General features: G+C 31.1%; 1 pseudogene; it reads right to left on the bottom strand.

Moving 5' to 3' along the window:
- Nucleotides 1-2,646: 2,646 nt before the first annotated feature.
- LOC119687537 lies at nucleotides 2,647-13,448 on the bottom strand (annotated as a pseudogene).
- Nucleotides 13,449-15,141: the final 1,693 nt, after the last annotated feature.

The following is a 15,141-nucleotide window of genomic DNA, read 5'->3' as shown; positions in this document are numbered from 1 at the left end:
AGCTTTTAAGGTTTACTTCATTTAGTAGTCTGTTCTGAATACTGCAATTATTTAACCCACAAACAAATTTGATAAGGAGAGCTTTATCGAGGAATTCTCCAAAATCGCACTCTCGTGCAAGCTGCTTCAATTCGACAATATAATCTGCAATAGTTTCACCAGTATGTTGGTCTCTTTTAAAAAATTGATAGCACTCAAAAATTATGTTTTTTGTTGGTGCAAAGTGGGCTTTTAATTTTGCCACTATTTCTTCATATTTGAAGTCTATTTCACTTTTCGGTGCTAGCACGCTGGTCAAGTTCTTATAAAGGTCAGCGCCTCCAAGACTTATCAGAAAGGACGTCTTACTTTCGTCTTTTTCAATTTTATTTAAATTCAACAAATGACCTATACGATTAATATACAATGAAAAATCCTCACCCATTACATAATTTTCTATCGATCCAATTAATGCCACTGCCGCATTTGCCATACTGTCAGTCTCTTTTTTCACAGCTTCAGGTCTATTTTCCAAATCAATCTTTCCTTCAAGATTCATCAATTTTGTTTCTACTTATTAAATATTATAATAAATATTTTTACTTTTTCGCTTTTTTTTTCACTTTTTCCTCGTCGCTAATTAATATATATTTGAGCAACATAAAAGACCGTTGTTGTCTACGGTTTGTAACAGACTCAATTTATTATATATTATATATTATACAGAATACTGTTCTTATGTCTATCTTAATTCTACACTAAGAGAAAGAGATTGAGTGGGAGAGATTACTTACATACATATCACCTGCAAAGAAGCCTGAAGCAAAAATAAAACAAATTGAATTATAAATTTGTTCTTTGTCTATTTCTTTTATAAAAAAATAAAATTTAATTACTTTGTTTACGTAGCTATGCTACTTCTTTATTTAAAGCAATAATTAGAACTAACATTAATAATTTTGAAATGTTGGTTTGTAGCTGAAATTTTTGGGTGATCGCGTTGCACTGCCACGTGAATGTTGAATGTAGCGTTCTCACGCTGTAGTAGACGCACTGTCAGCAAATTATAATTTGCGCCTGTTTGGCATTGTTGTTGCTGCCGCTTATTTATCGTTAACACCTCCACCCTTAAATTCAAACGTCCTCGTTTGACGTTGTAGTTCTAAATTGACATGGTAAGTTCTCGATTCCTAGAGTTAGGACTGAATCAATATTTGCCCTTGGTTGCGGAATTGATGTTTCGGTCTGCTCTTCTATTATTGAGTTTACTTTGTGCCTGTGAAGGGCCCTAATGCCAATGAAAACTAATGCTGCAAAAGCTGTTACCATTAGTGTCATATTTGTAGCAAGACTTATTTTGTTTCCTATATCCAATTTATCAATATATTTTGTGTCATTTACATGTAATTCTTTCATCATCTCTAGTGAAAGGACTTCTTCAATTTTTCCAAAATTTGCTGTAGGCTGAAGTATTGCTGGTAATGGTTGGTGGTTTAATATTTCGTTGGATATGAAGTATTTATTATTGATGTGAATTGTGGCGTTATGATGCCTCACTACATATGTACCGTTTAGTTTAGTTATCTCATTGTCTATGCTTATGTTACCGCTGTACTGGTTAAGCAGGAGGATTCCTTGTGATATTTCTTCTACTGTGGGAATGTGCTGGTTATTGATTAAACTGCAGTTGGCTACACGGCTGTTGAGTAATTTCGGAATGCATGACGTGTTACTTATATTAACAATATCATTGTCTGAACATATAATTAAACTATTGTATGATTTACATTCGCTTTTAATGCCATATATTTTATTTTCATAACATTTTAAAATTTCTTTAAATGGAATTTTATTAATCTTATCTTTTATTTTTATTGCTCTAATTATTATTTTTTTACAATTTTCTTTGAAAGTAGTTGGTAAATTTACAATATAAATGATATTATTGCCATTAGAGGCAATCTTGATTTCAGCAAATTCTAATGCCTCATCGATGTTAATATAAGGAAAATTTTCATTATTTATTACATTTTCAGTTATATTAATTTCAGTATTTGATAGAATATAAGAGTTTACAATATTTGCTTTGGCCCAATGGATAGCATATTCTACGTTAATAAGTTCTTCTTTAAGTGCTTGTAATTTAAATTTTAATTCAATGACCAATTGGTTTACAATATTTTCATCATTTTTTATATCTTTCAATATTTCATTTGTTATTTGAGACAATTCATTAATTTTTTTTACATTTAATTTATTAATAATAACTTGATTATTGTTATTCTCTAAAACATTATTTAATTTGTTTGTTAAAATTTCAAAATCGTGGCGGTCTGGACTGCCAGCTAACCATTTCCATGTGGTGCCAATTATATCAATGGATCTTTTATATCCTTTTTTTATTTTCAATCTAGCCAAATAACTTTTTATATTATTAGTTTCGAAGGATAGGATGGGGTATAAAGGATGATGGGGTTTTATATTTAACTCGATGGACCTTTCCAAATCATTAATTAATTTTCCGTACTCGATTAAGTCGATTATATGGATAATTTTAAATGATCCAGATTGAATTCTTGCTGAACCTGCATCTATTGTTATCAATTGTGAATTAGAATAATCCAGTAACTGTGTGTCAGCATGACACCATACTATAAGTAACCTACGAGAGTAAACAAATTAATTTTTTATTAGATTCTTGTGAACAATTTTTTTTGATTCTGTTACTATTGTGCTATTCCTATTTTCTTTTACAATTTCCTTCTTATATTTTGGAGAAAGTTTAGTGCCTAACCTTTTGTTAATTTTTAAAAAACTTCTTGTCCAATGTCATAGTTCTTATATGGAGTTCTATTTTTATTATGGAATGTAAGATCTACTTTCTGTTTTTTCGTCAAATTTCTAATATTTTCTTTTCTATCCATTTCTAATCGTTTCGGATCAGTATTCACTCTTCTACCGAAGAATGCTTCGACCGGTTTTCTTTTCGTGGTTGAATGGATAGTGTAGTTGTATTTAAAAACAGAGTTATCTAGCAATTCGGAGAATGATTTGTAGCCATTCTCCGCTTTCAAGCAACACATGACTTCTGTCAGAGTGGAATGAAAACGTTCGACTTGCCCATTAGACGTACTAGTATATGGTGGGGTTCTGTAAATTTGAATGTTGAACTGGTTTTCCAACATGAACGCTATAGACGATGAATTGAGTGATTTTTCGTTATCCATCACAAGTATTTCTGGAACACCAAAAGAAATCAGCATTTGCCGTAAAGGCTCTTTAATATCCTCCGCTGCTCTTGAATTAAGAATTCTAGCTTGCGCATACTTTGAAAATTTATCGATACCAGTAAGTACAACGTTTTTACCTGTAATGAATATGTCAATATGAATAATCTGTCCTGCGAACTGTGGTATTGGAGTTTCCTGAATTAGTGTTTTCTTTGGATTACGTTCATACTTGTTTTCTCTGCAAATCCTACATTGTGAGGTTATTTTCTTTATTTTTGCTGCCATACGTGGAAAGTAAAATTTTTCTAGCAATTGTTTCTTATTTTCCCTGTCATTTCGATGTGCTCTGGTATGCTCTTTTATAATTTCCTTATCTTGGTCACTTTCACTGGTCAAGTCGATGACCATATTTCTACTATATTGTACTCTGTACTTACTAAAGTGAGAGGAGTAGATTTCTTGAAGTTTGCCCAAGATTAGATCTTCTGTTTTAATGCAGTTAGTGACAGATGGATTAAGATATCGTTTTAATAGGTCTGCAAGAATATCCTTGTTTACTTGCTTTATTATAATTGAATGTCTATGGTATGTTGGGTGAACAATTTGAAACTGATAAGAGTGAACTTCTCCTAAAGAGATGATTATTTGGTTCTTGAAAGCATTTATAGGGGCTTCAGTATACGATATTAGGGTTTGTGAAGAGCTTTCATCGCTATGTTGCGTAACTGTCATGGAATTAATCTGTAAATTCTGTGGAATCCTTGAGAAGGCGTCAGCTACTTTATTCGCTCTACCTGGCTTGTACTTTAGCTCGTAATTATACTCCTCCAATATTGCTTTCCATCTTTTAAGCTTACTATTTGTATTTTTGTTACTCAGAGCATAAGTCAACGGCTGATGATCCGTGAATATTTTTACAATTGCCGATCCATATAGGAAGTTTTTTAATGATTTTAGTGCCCATATAATGGCAAGCATTTCCTTCTCATTAGTGGCATAATGCTCTTCAGTTTTACTCAAAGTTCGTGAAATGAACATGATTGGCTTATTCTTCTGAGCTAAAACAGCTCCTATTGCGTGATTTGAAGCATCTGTTACCAATTGAAATTCCTCCTTAAAATCAGGGTAAGTGAGCATAACATCCTGGGATGTTAGCGAACTTTTTAATTTATCGAATGCTTCCATGGCTTTTTTATCAAGAAGTATTGATTTTTTTTTGGACATAGTTTTAGATATGTGTCCCTCTTCCCCTCTGAGAAGGATCGTCAGCGGTTTTGCTAACGTCGCATAATCTTTAATAAATCGTCGGTAAAATCCAGACATTCCAAGAAAAGATCGCAGGTCTTTTACCGTTTTGGGATAAGGAAAGTTATTGATTGCATTTACCTTAACTGGATTTGTTCTTATTCCATCGGAAGATACTAAAAATCCAAGAAACTCGACTTCCTGCTTTAGAAATTCACTTTTATTTAGCTGAACTTTCATATTTGCTGCTTGTAGAGTTTGAAAAACTTTTTTTATATTTTCAATGTGGGATTCTTCATCTTCGCCAAGAATAATTATGTCATCGATGTAGACATAACAAATCTTCCCAATATGTTCTCTTAATATGTCATCAAGAGTTCTTTGAAATATCGAAGGACCATTTTTTAAACCGAAAGGGAGTCGTGTAAACTCATATTTTCCGTGGTTAACAGAAAAAGCGGTTTTTTCTATGTCGGCCTCTTTTAATGGGATTTGATGAAATCCACTCTTAAGGTCAATGACTGAAAAATATTTATTTTTTCCCAATTGAGCAAGTACATCATTAATTTGTGGAATGGGGTATCTATCTGAGACTGTAACGGAATTTAACTTCCTGTAATCGACAACCATTCTATATTTTTTCTTGCCTGACGCATCTTGTTTTTTTGGGACAATCCAAACAGGAGAATTATAGGGTGACCGTGAAGGTCTAATTATGCCATGATCTAATAACTCTTTAATCTGTTTTTCAACTTCATCTTTAAGTGTTACTGGATATGCATAGTATCTGGAGTAAACGGGATCATTCGTTGTTGTTCTTATCTCACCTTTTACCGCAGTAGTATAAGTCAATTTCTCATTTGGTTCGGTAAACAGATCGGGATAACTTCTTACTAATTGACTGACTTTCTGTCTTTGTTTTTGAGTTAGATGATCTGTTCGGATATTAATTGCATTAACATCCTGAGAAGGCTGTTGTTTGATTGCAACTTTTATAATATCATTTATTAGCATAAAATTTTGCCGTGTATGAATCACAGCTGAAAATTCTTTTAAACTGTCATTACCCAAAATTCCGTGAAAAGATGTAAGGGTTGGCAGTAAAAATACTTTAACCTTTATGGTTTTTATATTAAATAAATTTATGTGCGCATGGTGGGTAATCTCAGTTTTTCCACCTACTGAATTAGCGAAAAATATATTTTTATTGGGTAGGGGATTTTTTATGAGAGAGGGTTGGATATAATTTTTGTTTGACCCAGTGTCAATTAAAAATCTAAGAACCTTATTATCGCTCGCCTTGCACTCAAAGTATGGCAAAGACGAGCTGCTCATTCTAAAAAATGAACATCCGTAAGATCAGTGCACTCTTCAGGTATTTCACATGATTCACCTTCTGCGTAGTATTCGTCCAAAGATTGCTGGTACTCGCAGTCCTCCTTTTGTAAGGTTTCTTCATTACAATTGTCATATGTGTCAATATGAAAATTTCTTTGAAATTTACGTGGTGGTGCAGCCTGAAAAGATGCAGGCTGTGGTCGTTTTCCTACGTATCGATTATTGTACGCTGGATTATTCATGTAGTTTACCGCTTTTGACCTTAGTGTTTCGTCTACTTCCATGGGTACTGGTGGCGGAAGTGGTTTCGGACCGAATGGTCTTGGTGGTGGTACACTTTGGTAATTGTTATAGCGCGGAATGTTTTGAAATTTATTCCTATTGTTGGGTTGTTGGTAATTTATTGGTTTTACTTGAGGTAAATACGCTAATTGTGGGTAAAATTGTTGAGGTGGTAGGGGATTAGGGTTAGGGTAAGTTTTCCGAGGTGGAATTGCTGGTTTTCTTTCATACAGATTGTTGTGTGTATAATTCGAAAAATTTGCTCTGTATTGTTGATTTTCCAATTTAAGACATAAGTGAAGCGCTTGTGGAAGGTCCTCTGGTTCGCGAATTCCTAAGAGTCTGGGCAAATCTCCTTTGAGTCCCCTTACAAAAGTATCCAAAGCTTTACTTCTATATGTTTTTGTTAGCATTTGCATGGATTCTCTAGCCATTTCCATACACGAAATTTTGTTTGTAATTAGCGAGAGATGTGAGTAGACATCTTGATAAAACTCATTGATAGTTTTATTTCCCTGCACCATTGCTGTCATCTGATATTCTAGGGTATTAATATCCCTTTTGTCAGCATAATGCAAATTGAGACATTTAATTATACTATCCCAATTCAATGGAGTATTGTATGACTCTAAGATGTTGTCAGCATTCCCTACGATTTTGTTTCTAACTACACTGAGAATTCCAAAATATTTTGGAGTACCTTTTTGTGCTTCATAAAGATTTAAAACTCTTTCAACACTTTTTCTCCAAGAGCTGTACTCAGTTGGATTTCCACTGAATTCCCTAAGACAACGGACAACGTCCGGTATTTTGTCTAGCTCATTCAGGTTTTCCATATGACTTTCATCTATACCCTGATCTATTGCTACTAAATCACTACTCGGATTTACCATAGCTTCTACCGTGTCCCTACATTCATTGATGTATACCCTACGTACAATGCTAGTAATTAGGGCCTCTAATTCTGGCGTTGCATGAACTGATGGATGATTTTGGTTTGGATTTGGATTTAAAGCATTATTGCTGTTGTTATTATTGTTATTCGGGCTGTTATTGGGAGGTTGATTTAATACAGGTGGCCTAATAATATTCGGATTCATTTTGATTTATTTTAATCAGGATGATATTTAGTACAATATAAATTAGTGTAATAATAATATTATAACAACAATTGAGTTTAATATATTTATAATCAGGATAATATTTAGTACAATATAAATTAGTGTAATAATAATATTATAACAACAATTGAGTTTAATATATTTATAATCAGGATAATATTTAGTACAATATAAATTAATGTAATAATAATATTATAATAACAATTGAGTTTAATATATTTATATTAGAAGTAATATACTGAATCTTACAATATTCCAATTGCTTTCATTATTTTTTCAGCTCCAAATGATTTAGATACTGCAACGTTCCGATTTTCGCCTCTCTTTGTTATCTGTATTTTTTTTATAAATTATTGTAAATTGTTTGCTTACTATTTAAAAGTTTTAATATTTTACTTTAATTCACTTTAAAGTTCTTTATTTTAAATTGTTACAAATTGTTTGTTTACTATTTTATTTTTCTAAAAAATTTTAAAAATTTTAATATATTATTTTAATTCACTTTAAATTTCTTTATTTTGAATTATTTTAAATTGTTTGTTTACTATTTTATTATTTAAAAATTTTAATATATTATTTCAATTCACTTTAAATTTCTTTATTTTAAATTATTTTAAATTGTTTGTTTACTATTTTATTATTTAAAAATTTTAATATATTATTTCAATTCACTTTAAATTTCTTTATTTTAAATTATTTTAAATTGTTTGTTTACTATTTTATTATTTAAAATTTAATATTTAAATATTTATTTTATTTTAAATTATTTTAATTCACTTTATGTTTCTTAGTGTGATGAAGCGGCTGATACTACATGTATCCCCTTTTTGCAATTAAGCTACTTAGGAGCCTCTTTCTTCACATGTACACTGGAGTTTTAATATTTTGAGAAATTTTATTGGGATTTTCTGAATATGATCGATTATATCGAATTTTTTATATTTTTAAATCCACTTATTGTTTCCACAAAGTTATTTTCAATTTAGAATTTCGTTGGACTTTTCTGAATATGTTCGATTATATCGAATTTTTTATATTTTTAAATCCACTTATTGTTTCCACAAAGTTATTTTCATTCAATTTTATATATGAATAATTTTTTATTAATTTATTTAACAAAATTATTTCCACTTTTATATTGGATAATTTTTTTATTAATTTGTAAAACAAAATTATTTCCACTTTTATATTGGATAATTTTTTTATTAATTTGTTCAACAAAATTATTTCCACTTTTATATTGGATAATTTTTTTATTAATTTGTTCAACAAAATTATTTCCACTTTTATATTGGATAATTTTTTTATTAATTTGTTCAACAAAATTACTACGTTGGGCGCCAATTTGTTCTTTGTCTATTTCTTTTATAAAAAAATAAAATTTAATTACTTTGTTTACGTAGCTATGCTACTTCTTTATTTAAAGCAATAATTAGAACTAACATTAATAATTTTGAAATGTTGGTTTGTAGCTGAAATTTTTGGGTGATCGCGTTGCACTGCCACGTGAATGTTGAATGTAGCGTTCTCACGCTGTAGTAGACGCACTGTCAGCAAATTATAATTTGCGCGTGTTTGGCATTGTTGTTGCTGCCGCTTATTTATCGTTAACATATATAAAAAAAAATTAATTTTATTTAATTGTTATAACTTTGAATTGCAATGCAAAATTTACAAAACAATAAATAAAACGTTTATTTTACAAACATAGATTTAATAAACATTTAACATAACAACTGAACACTCACTGTGTTAAATCTCCTTATTTTTTTTTTCAATTTTTTCAACATTTATTTACTTCTGCTTCTGAACTTATAGTTGTAACAGAAGGAGGTTTGATGTATACTTATTTTTAATTTAAATTAAAAATATTACTAATTAGATTTAATAAAAATATTAGATAAAAACAAAAAAAGGTTAAGTTAAATAAATAGTAGGGAAATAATTGTAATTTTGCAAAATCTTATTCGTTTATAATAAATGATCTGATTTTAAGACTATTTACTATATATGTGAATATTGCTTTAGATGATTGCGGATCAATGCAGTTGAAAATGAGAGATTTATTGTCTCTAAAGACTGTAAGTAAGAAACTAAGATGGTGATCTCTTACTGAGGAGTAAATAGGGCACTCAAACATAAAGTGATTCAACGTTTCTTCAGTTTTTAAATTACAAAGTGTACAAAGGTTGTTGATTTCGAGTCTATGAATTTGCCCGTTAATACAAAAACGAGTGCAGTGAGTTGATGACAACCGCAATTGGGCGATAACCTTTGCCATAAAAAATTGCTTACGGTCAAAGAGGTAGCAGGCAGGTTTGTCATCCAGGGCTCTTAATAAATTGCAATTCATGGATTGTGAGTTGGCGGCTTTTAGAATGTCTTTGAATTTAAGATATCTATGATAGCGTTCAAGGGCCGTAGTTCGGTTATCAATCCAAGTTGCTGCAGTCGGTGTTTTCCACAAGTTTGTCATATTTACAACTTTAAGAAACTCATTAAATTGTGTAACCCAATTAAATTCACTTGTAGAAGAATTATTTACGTGTAGGTAAATGAGACGAAGGAGACATTGTTTGGGATATCTTGATTGGTCCATTTGGAGAATTTGTATAATGAAATCGATTGCGCGTTTGAAAACTCTATATGAGATTTTTACAAGGCCTAGTTCAAGTCTAAGTTCTGCATTGTTCGTAGCTTGGGGGAGTGCTAACAAACGTTTGTAGTACGTTGATTGAACGATTTCTAGTGATTCACAGTAACGTAGACCCCACACTTCTGATGCATATAAAAGTGTTACGGATACAGTACAGTCGAAAAGTTTAGCCCGACCTTCCCAAGAATCAGATTTAAATTTACTTATAGTTTGTATTGCCGTACCGAGCGCCATTTTCCCTTTTCTTATGGCAGTTTCTGCTGCACATTTGCCTAATGTGGAGCTTGAGAAATTTACTCCTAAGTATGTGTAGGACTTCACGACAGAAATTTTTTGACATTTGTAAAAGAAATTTTCTGCTATTGGCCTTCCCCCTCTTCTAAAGTGGACAATTTGGGTTTTTTCCGTGTTTACAACAAGTTTGTTTTTTTCGCAGTAGCTTTCAAGTGCTAATAGAATTTTTCGTAAAATAATAGGGGACCTGGCTAGAACAACGGCGTCATCTGCAAAAAGCAGCATCAAAATATCGTGTAGACCATTAATATTGATCCCTTCAATATTTGCATTCCTTAGTTCTTTCTCAAGATCAGCAATAAACAATATGAAAAGGAGAGGACTGAGAATTTCTCCTTGGAGAACGCCTTCAGTAACAAAGATAGGATCGGAGTCTTTTTGTTGAAGTTTGATCACGAAGAAAGCCTTGTCGTAAATAGATTGGAGAATTTTAATTAGGCGCGAACTTATACCTTGCGAATGAAGTTTTTGCCAGAGCAGCATCTGGTCAATAGAATCAAATGCCCTTTTGAAATCAATAAAAAGTCCGTAAGCAGAGTTACTTTTTAGACGTAGATGTAATTGAATTGTTGTTTGAAGAGTAAAAATATTATCAGTACATGATCTTTTTTTTCTAAACCCATTTTGCGACTCAGGAATTTTATTGTGTTGTTCCGCCCATGGCAAGAGGCGATCATGCAGAATATGGGTAAAAATTTTTAAGATAATATTGCATAGAGCAATGCCTCTATAGTTTTCGGGTGAGTTTATATCACCTTTTTTGTGTAACATAACAAGTACGGATCGTGACCAAGAAGCTGGTGTGCTTCCAGTTAAGAGAATGTTATTGAATACAGACTGTAGGATATAAATCCATTGACTAGATAAATTCTTAAAGAACTCTGCCGTAATCGTATCTTCGCCTGGAGCCTTATTGATTTTGATTTTATTTATTGCTGTTTTTATTTCAATTATTGTTATTTCCGAATCCAGCGCTTCGATAAAGTTTTCAGACAGTATATGTTCAATGGTAGGACGAGGTGGATAAATTTGTTCGTAGAAGAATTTCCAAACAGAATTTGGTATGGGGTTGTTGACAAAAGGTTTTCGATTGTACGATTTAATAAGATTCCAAAAGTCTTTCGAACTTTTTACATTAAAGAACTTATTTTTGACCTTAATTTCATATTCCGTTCTTTTTTCAGACAGCATTTTTTTGTAATTTGCTTTTAAAACAATGTATACCGTTTTGGTTTCAGGTGAAAAGCTTTGACGCTTGCACTGTTTTAGGGCATGATTTAGATTTTTCTTTGAGGCCCGTAGCTCTGAGTCAAACCATGGCTGAGAAGTATAATAAGGAGGCATAAAGGATTTTGTAATTACCATTTCTGATGCTTGAGCTGATTTTTGTATGGAGGATATGATTAGATCACTTTGTTGGTCAATGGATAAAGAACAGAAGTGATGATTCATGTTTAATGATTCAAGACAACGGTTCATGTGCATTGTAAAAATGTCAAACTTTTTTGTATCCCATTTTAATCTGGTTTGCTTACAAGAAGTTACATTTATACAATTTACATATATTACTAGTGCCGATAGGTAATTCAAGTTTTAGGATTACCGGGAAATGGTCTGAGCCAGAAGCAAGCGCTTGTACTTCTAGGCTTTTTATAAATGGGATTGCAGCGACGTTGACCAAAATTAAATCAATAGTACTGTTTCCATTTTTGTTTGAAAATGTAAAACTTGCTGGGATGTCACCGTCTGTGCAACCGTTAAGCAAAATAAAGCCATTATTTTCTATAAATTCTAATATATTTTTACCACGCGTATTCAAGATTGAATCAAGAGATCTTCTTTTAGATATGAAAATAGAACTAATTTCAGATAAGAATTCTTGAGCACCCTCTTCACCCACTCTAGCGTTGAAGTCACCACCTATTATTAAAGGGATCCCTGCATATTTTTTAATTATTTCATCGATTAATGGTTGAAGCAATTCTAAAGCAATATTTATATCATAATGTGGTTTAATGTACAATGAACCTAAAATAAAATTAAAATTATTAATACAATAAAAGTTGAAAATCCACAAATTTGTTTTGCTTATTTCGCAACTTTTTGCTAAATTTTTTTTAACTAGAGATACAATACCACCACTAGCTCTACCAGTGGACTTTTCCCTTGTTGCTGAGACTGTCAGTGCATCATAGTTGCACCAAGGACTAAGGCTAGTATTGAAAGGTGTTGTTGACCAGGTTTCATAGATAGATATGATCTGCGAGTCAGCAATTTTTGGTTCGTTAAAAAGATTTGCAATACCGTGTACATTCCAAAAAGTTATTTGAAGCTTAAAAAGATTGTATGTAGATTCTGTATTCCATGATGTTGATGGAGCTTCCTCTGTAGTTGTTGTTAATGTGTTGTATTCGTTCTTTAGTTTTTTGCCATATGGTTGTTTTGATCTATCTCATTCATGATGCTTAATAAGTTAAGATTTAGGTTTTCAAGTTTGCTTCCATACATAAATTTGAGAGTAGTAGTTGCCTCTTCATTGCCACACTTTAGGATTCCATTTTTGTTCCATTTGCACCACTTGTTTCCAATGCGTATTCTATCATCTCGAACGAGTACCTTATGCGAACGATCTATCGAGAGAATTTGTTTCCTTATTAAAAGAAGAGCTTTTCTATGCCGTTGTCTGTCTTTGTTCAGGTCTTTTTCAATTCTAATCGTAGAGTTTGCAAGTTTGTGTATGTTTTGGAAAACTAGGCCAATCGATTCTTCTGACGTCATCTCTGCCAAGACGTTGATTTTATTTTCCCGCTGTGATATGACTCTAGCTTTACGGACTACAATGTTTATGCCAAGAGTTTCTTCACACAGTTTTGTGACAGCTTCCTTGGGTGGCAGCTGAACTGTTAGGCCTTTGAAAATTAGGTTTTTCTCCTTATTGGCGTCAATTAGCCGCATCAGCTCATCGTGGTCGGTTTGTTTTTCATGCTCCAATTTAATTATTTTTTCTTTTAAAGTTTTATTTTCTTCTGAAAGCTTTTCGACTATATGATTAAGGCTGATTATATTTGTGTTGACAGCCTCTAAATCGGATTTAGTAGCAATATCCCTCAATTTCTCATCTAGAATGCTCACCATTGTTTTTTGTATGTCCTGTAAAAGCTGCGTCACATCCATACTGCCAACAGATTGTAGGTCACCTTTATTAGGTGACACCTCTGAGATAGTACGTTTTGCTGCTGGGCCAGACATTGTATCATTCATTAATTTGGTGGATTTGGATGGAGGGCTTCTTTCAGTAGGCATTATATTTTTCGTGGTCAATTTCTTGGCAAGAATCTTTTTAGATTGTTAAATGGACGCGGTTTATAACGAAGATTATTAGATTTCTAAATATGTTTTTAAATATTGTTAACCAATATTTAATTTATTAAATTTAATTGTTTACTTTCCGCACTCTGTATTTTGCAACCGGTCACTTCGAACGTTCAATTCAAACTCATATTTATAAAGTTTCAAACACAAAGATATATTTGCAATTAGTTCAATTACAATTTTGTAAATCCAAAATACTACAATATAATTTGTTAAAATGAAAAAATGTGATTTTAAAATTTCGTGTAAAAAAATTCAAAAAATAAGCTAAATTAAAATATTGAATTTTATTGTATTAAATATTATAAGCATTTTAATTTTAATTTCGTTATTGTTTATTGAGAATTGATATAATTATTTATTGTTCTATCAATTTTATTAATTTATGGAAAATAAAGATTAAAAACAAAATGCTTTATTTTCTCTTGTTTATATTAAAAAATGTTCCACTTCTTATTTATTTTCCATTTTTTAGATGCTTAGTGATTTAGTTTTGTTGATTGGATTATCTTGTTTTGTTGTGATATTTTAAACTTTATTGCTGTATTTTCTTTATTCACTCATCCTCTTTGATCTCAACATCACTCATCTCATTTTTATTCGCTCGTCTCACTGTTAGAATATTATCCGCTATTCAAAACTTGTTTTTTTTTAAAAAAAAAAATTTTGTGCGCGCACTTTTGCTTTATGCAATAGTATGGAATTTATATTATAAAATGTACAAATTTACTAAGATTACACTTGTAAAATTAATTAAGAAAATTATTAACACTTAAATAATTTATAAAATTTATGAAGGTTTAATAAATTTGTTTTTTCTTTTTTTTTTTTTTTTAAAAACAAGCACCAATGTTTACATTCCGCTCTCTGTATTTTTGCAACCGGTCGCTTCGAAAGCTCAAATCAAAACTCAAAAAAAATCTCCTTATCGTAAACCTTGTTTTGATATATACCTATATAAGTTTTAATTAACTTAACGTTGTCAAACACTATCACCTGCTTGGCAACAAAAGGAGAATGTAGTAAGCTTTAAGCTAGATTACGGTCATAAAAGCAGTTTGCGGCTTAAGTTTTCTCTAGCTAACAAAATATTAGAACTTTTTTTGTATTGGTGACCAGGAGTATTACAACGTATGCAGCAGCACAGATTAACACATTTGTTGTGTCCCTATATGTGTTGCTGTGGTCGCTGTTGATGACCTCAGTTGCTGCTGTTCTCAACCATTCCAATTCAAATTATCATTTACTTCAATTATTTTAATTTTTTCTTATTTGTATTTTATTATTTCAATTCTTTTTCTCTTACAGTTGCTAAGTACAAATTTACAGACAGTTTCAAAACTATTGCTGTATAATTAGTAATACACGTGCTTTAATCGATACATTATTTAATTTGTTTAACTCATTTAAATATAACTCAGATACAGTTTTATTTAATTTAAATTAATTACTTATGCTTTACGCACAAAGTGTATATTATTTCACTTTTGTTTTATTTTAATAGCTTCAGTATTTTCTTTTAGTATGTTTTACTATAAAAAGTACATTATTGTCAATAGTACAATTGTTAATTGTTAATTGTCTATTAATTAGTTAATAACTAAATAAAATAATATAAGTATTG

The sequence above is a fragment of the Teleopsis dalmanni genome, chromosome 1 (assembly GCF_002237135.1).
Source record: "Teleopsis dalmanni isolate 2A chromosome 1, ASM223713v2, whole genome shotgun sequence".
In the NCBI taxonomy this organism is placed as follows: Eukaryota; Metazoa; Arthropoda; class Insecta; order Diptera; family Diopsidae; genus Teleopsis; species Teleopsis dalmanni.
This window is presented reverse-complemented; position numbering and strand designations above follow the sequence as displayed.